Source organism: Aptenodytes forsteri, unplaced genomic scaffold (genome assembly GCF_000699145.1).
Source record: "Aptenodytes forsteri isolate BGI_AS27 unplaced genomic scaffold, ASM69914v1 Scaffold286, whole genome shotgun sequence".
NCBI lineage: Eukaryota > Metazoa > Chordata > Aves > Sphenisciformes > Spheniscidae > Aptenodytes > Aptenodytes forsteri.
The window spans coordinates 506406-512667 of NW_008794491.1; positions in this window are offsets into that span (position 1 = coordinate 506406).

Genomic DNA, 6262 nt, shown 5'->3' on the forward strand with positions numbered 1-6262 from the left:
CCGAGCGGGGAGGAGCTGGGGGCGCTGCCCAGGGGAGGCTCCAGCCCCGCGGAGGAGGGGAGGGAGCGCCACCGGGCCGGTCCTCCAGCGCGCCTCACGCCGGCCGGAGCCGGCCCGGCTGAGACCGGAGCAGGAGGCCGCCGCCATCCCGCGCTGGATCCCCTTTCTGAGAGCTCTGCCTGGAGCCTGCTCGCCCGGGGTCCGCCCCGCTCCCTGTGCCGCCCACGCATCCCACGGCAGCCCCCCGGAACTCCGTCGGGTGGACGCCAGGGGCATCTCCCGCCTGCACCCTCCCGGAGCTGGGGCCTGCGCCGAGGCTGGGAGCACCTACCGCCTCGCCCCCTCCGCTGCCTCCCCTGCCCTGAGGGGCCTGCGGTTGAACGTCTCCTCTGGGTTCTGTATAGGCAGGGGCAGTAGCCACGCTAAGCTGTGAGCCAGCAGGCTGGGATGAATGTAACCCACTGGCGCGTAGACCGCTGCTGCAAATGGCAAACCCATGGCTAAGCTGCTTGTTGGTCCCAAGCCCACGACTGCCAATATATTGCTGTGGCTTCTAGCACAGAGGGTAAGCTTGTCTGAGTGCTCGTCTGAGCTCTCTGCTCTGGCAGCAGGAGACAGCAGTCTGCACAGCTCATTATCTGTGATGCTCTGTGAGAGAAGGCCATGAGGGAGATCCTCTGAGATCCTACTGAAAGTCCCCACCTGCCTTCCCCTGGGTGTCAGTGGAAGTGCAACAAAAAGTTAATGGAGCCAACTTCAAACACTGTCTCCAGCAGAGAGTCTTAACACAGATGGGCAAGGTTCTGGTGCAGACCACTAAGCGAAGTGTCGTGTGAGGGGGAAGTGGCCTAGAATTGGGGCAGAGATACCTACAGAAGTAGACCAGTGCGGTTATGGACATGGGCCTGCTGGGGGGAACTGTATTTTACAGTGTGTGAAGAGCAACTCAAGGCTCTTCCGTAAATATTTCTGCAGAAGAAAGATCTGTTTCACGTTCCTATGTCCCCTGTGTATTCTCATTTCCTTCTCTGGTGCTGCTGTTGTCACACTTCTCAATTCAAGGGCATGTTCACATCAAATATATTCTCTCATACCTTCCATTCTGTCCTATATGGATTTTTATAAACTGCTCAGTTCAACAGACTCTAAGCATCCTGGTGGTAGTGCTGCCAACAACACAACTGTCACCTGGCACATGTTTATTCCTCTCTCCCCCAGAAGAAAAGCATGCAGCTGAGTTCTGTTCTTCACTTACTTTTGTACAAAAGTACACAAATGTTACTGTGTGTTTAGCTTAAAGCAAGCAATGAAGGAAATCTGTCTTGCAATGCAGCAGGAGGTAAAGAGATCTGTGGAGAGAATTTAATTTGGTTCTTTGGTTCTAGGCTCCAAAAAAGGTCCCATCTCCTGGATGCTGTAGCTCTAATGCAGTAACTCCCATTGTACCTGAGGACTGAAGGATCTTCATTCCAGAATTGTTGTCAATCTTTAAATAACTCAGGCTCAAACTTTGGAGATAACGAACCACTTCCTCAAAGATGAGCAGCGCAGGAATCCAGTAGACAATGAGGACAAGTTTGACAGTTTTAGTGGTGGTGGTGGTGGTGTTTGTTTGTTTGTTTGTTTGTTTTAACAGAGACAGCATGATATTGTGTTCTTTACCTGTTGGCATAAGCACAAGCAGCTTTATACCCAGGTATATGGGATTTCTGTAGTTCAAGTCAAAGTGAAAGATTAATAGATGAAACCAAGTCATCATTTGGAGTCTACCTTGGAAAGAAGGTAAAAAATGCTTGGAAAGAAGATAAAAAATATATAGGAGCTTTGTATGAACTTGACGATCACTTAGGGAAGAACTTGAGGATCACTCTGAAACTGGGGACTGGAGTGGATGATACTGCAGATGCACTTTCTACGAAGGAGACTGCACTAGGCTGCAGGTCTCTTCTCAATATACTAGTAAGCTTAGGAAAGTAATCTCATTAGACTTTTGTTTCAGATTCAACTAGCTGTCTTCTGCATGTGACCAAATCTAACATGAGGGCACTCTGATGTTGTCCACACAATGAGGAACAGAAAGAGTTGCACCTCATCAGCGGTATACTTGAATCTACGGCATCTGACCAGCAAACCTAAAGGCTACATACAGCTTTTGAGAACAGCTTTGAGTAGCTGTGTTTGAGGCATCTAGAAATGGGCACACAGCTTTCCATTGTGATTCACTGGGTATACCCCCTCTACTGTAACAGACAGACTGCTTTGGGTCCCAGCCACCAATTTCAGAATAAATAATAGCATGGCAACGGTACTGAGTACAGTGGGGAAATTAGGGAGGTTGAAAATGAAAGTGAGTGCTTCTCTTTTTGGCAGAAAGAGATCATCCATCTAGACTCTCTAGCTTTGCTATATTCAGGTTCTTCCCATCATTATTTCTATATTGCCCATTTGAAGGAGGTGAGGGGGATGCTTTTCTTTAATGATGCACTGCTTATTTTCCTCAGAATGAGCACCAGTACTTTGAGGCTCATTTAAGAGGCCAAAAATGGTACAGATCACAGATCTGAAGTCTTGACTAGTTCCTGAATCAGCATGTTAAATTACCCAAATGCAGGCAAAACATGGCTACCAGTGTAGTAGATCTGGATCTGGTGTCCAAGAGGAGGATTATCCAAAAAAGCAGACCTTTGCAAGGTGTGGGACACACCATGATGGGAGGGGAAGCTGCTCTTGGGGCCTTGAATGCACTAATAGGCCTCAGGTGCCCTGACTAGCTTTACCTGGGGTTTCCATCTGTGCACCCCCTGCTCATTAGCCCAGGAGCTTTATCTATGCTCAGGTCTGGGCACTCTAGTCATTGTCTGAACTATGTTGTAGGTCTGCCTGTGTCTAGTCCTGGATTGACTTCAGCCCTGACTCATTACGTGGCCTTTGTCTGATGGTGACTGGACTGTCAGTGGAACCTTTTGCAACCCTTGCTCTGCTCACATGCTTAGATGCTATGGGACTATACCCCAGTCTGTGAGGTTACTGACAGAGCTGTGGTCAACCTAAGCTTCTGGCTAGCCATCCCTTGTAGAGTAGCCCTGCTCTTGCTGTTCCATTACAAGCATGCCAGTTGTGTGCTGCCTTGCTACTTGGTTTTGATATAGACTGTGCTAGTAGATTGATGAAGCAGCATGACTCCCTGGCAGCTTCTTGGAGGCTCAGCACATGCTCTCTCTGCCTCTGCTACAGCTTTAGAGCAAGTTTGAGTGTGTTCTCACTTGTCTGAATAAGTTCTTATTCTTTGCTGTCACCACTCAAGTTCTTCAACTTCTTCATCTGGTCCAAGATGTCAAAGAACCAAGGAAAAATGAGCTGGATAATGGGGAAGAAAAAGTCACTGGAAAACCATTGCACCAAAGGCTAAAGCATATATGTAATAGTCAAGGAAATAATGATCCTTGGGTCTAGATATTGAAGTAGAAAGAGATTTAAATTCAATCCCTACCTCTGCCTCTAGGCCTACCTACATGTTTTCTTTGTTGGCAATGTCAGCTTAAGAAGTTCCCGCCGCCTCATCACAGATAAATGAATGAATTCAAATGAACTTGTCTTACCTGAAGTGTTTCTTTTGGCTTTGAAGTGAAGATGAAGGGAGGGCTCCTGTCTTACCTAGTTCTGTGTTGCTCAGACCCATGGTCTGTTGTGTCTTATCTCAGAAGACTATCTTTAAGTGGAATCATTTCAGTAATCAAGTTTGACATGATTCCACAAGCAGATGTAGCTGCACAATTGAGGGCTGATAAACTGAAGCGTGTGGGTTAGAAAAGAAAGGAGCCACAGTTGAATGGAAACTTTTGGGCCGCTTTCTTCTAAAGAAAGCATGGATATTTAGATCCCTGTTTTGTCACTTTATCTTCTAATGCCTCAGTGTTGTGGCTGTAAAGTCATCAGGGGAATCAGCTTTTGCTGTTTTGTCCTTTGATTTGACAGCAAGTTCTTATAGGCTAAGGTTAATATTTCTAGTATTTCTGCCCCAACAGAAATTACACTTGTAAGACACTCTGATATCCTGATATTTATTGTTGGTTGTTTAGAGTTCAATTTAGCCTTTCCTCTTGAAACTAGGCTAGCTCGCTCTTAACATATGCTGCTTTTTGGTGTTTGCTTTTCTTTATTTTCAACAAAATTGCAGCTGGCTCTTAGTTCTGATGTACTGTCTGGTTTCTTCTAGTGAAATTCCAAGAAAGGAAATGTTGGGGACAGAGATCTACAGTCCTTTCAGTCTTTGAAGTATTTTTGCATGGATCTCACCGAGCCTGCAAGGGGACAGAAGCCTTTTAGTCCAGATCAAAATTTCCAGTACTGCTTTTGACTCACAGCTTTATTAAATCTTCTTCATCTGGTAGCCTCCATAAAGGTGAGTTCTCCCAGACACGTGAATTTTCTGTTGGTTTCTCTGCTGAGTTTGAAAGGTAGGTAGATATCTCTTGCTGACCCTGGATATTGACACCAAGGAGCTGTGAACTCCAAGAGCAGGAGTAGAAAGGAACAGTGCCAGAGAAGAGGCTTTCATTGCTACTAAGTGAAAAAAAAAGACCTGCATGAGTTTCCCTAAATCAACTGTCCTAAGATTTCATCTGTTCTTCAGCCTCTTGGCTTGTATTCCTTGCTTTGATAACATTTCAAAACTGTGCTAATGTGGTTTTATTCATGATCAGCTGATGGACTAAGTAGACTTCTAGGGCTCATCTCCTTTAGGGACTACTCCATGGGGCCTGCTGTACCGATGTAAACCTGTAGTGGATGCATGCAAGGCACCAGGCTCATGTTTGCAGAAGAGTACTAATACACATCACAAGCAATTTTCCGTCGCTGGGGACTAAACACTGCCCTTTCTCTGTACAGGCTTCCATTTCAAAACATATTTATTGTCTGTGTTGGCCAAAAATACTTTTCCCAAGAGTCAGTCTTTTTTCTTATTAGTGAGGTTTTATTTGATTTGTTGTCTGCTCAACACATGGTTCAGAGATGAGGAAGGAAATTGCATAGGGCTGAAATAGGCAAGTGCATGCATCGGTAATGGACTGTAGCCAGTTGGTGCCGTTCATACCTACATGGCTGACTGGGGGGACTGGCTGGTTTGCAGAGAAGTAGTTAATTCGGTCCCGCGTCGTTTGGTCACCTTGCTGTGGCTAGCAATGACACCTGATGGGCAAGAGCGGGACTATGCTTGCATGGCTTTTTTATGTGTAGCACAGAACAGCAGGCATTTCAAGACACTCTGCTTTCTAGGTGTTTAAAGTACTTGGCTTGTCTTTCTCCAAGCTTGACTGATTCTGGTTACCAGCTATACAGATCTTATGGAAAGCTGTTGGCATCTGTGTTCTGCGTTGCTGTTTGGAAGTCAGTTCTTGAAGGCATTTTTTTGTCTTGGAGAGAGTAGCCACAGCAGGAACTTTGTGCGTTGGAAGAAGGTATAGATTTTGCGTAATAGGTACAAAAAGTGCTTCTGTCCTTTACTAGCCACTTTTGGCTCCTGCACAGAGAAGGTTAGCAGCACTACCCCTGCACAGTCCTTAAAAGCAGCCTCTGAGAGTGCAGGGTCTGCAAGATTGGAGGGGAAATACTTCATTATATATAAAAAATAAATGGAGCCCTTTTCCCATACCCTAAACCATCTTTTCAAGCTCTGACTTCATGGCATCATCTATGCTATCCTCCTTACCCACATCCTTTCCTCCCCATGCTTCAAAGCACAGGTTATGACCTAGACACAGGCCATGAGCAGCAAAGTGCAGTGCGCATGGCAGAAGCAGTATCATGTCAGCTGCTCCACAGTAATGTCTGATGAAGACTCATCCCTGTGAGGGACCTCCTACATGCAAATAGAAACCTGCACTTGGACAGTTACAACAGATCAACTGGCATGCAATAGCTTAATGAGGAAATAAGTCAATTAGTCCCCCTTTCACATCAAATTGATTGTCCAGGCCCACTGGAAGTCCAGCGGTGCAGGGCTATGTGTTGTAAGGCTAGTCCTGGTGCAGCTTGTGCTTACCTGAGCACAAAAATTGGAGGTCCCTACTGACTGAAAGCTAGCCAACATTATTCCAATCTACAAGAAGGGCGTAAGGGAAGACCCAGGAAACTACAGACCTGTTAGTCTAACCTCAGAACCTGGAGAAATTATGGAGAAGATCAGACTGGGTGCTATTGAAAGGCATTTAAAGAACAATGCAATCATCAGGCACAGTCAACGTGGGTTCACAAAGGGAAA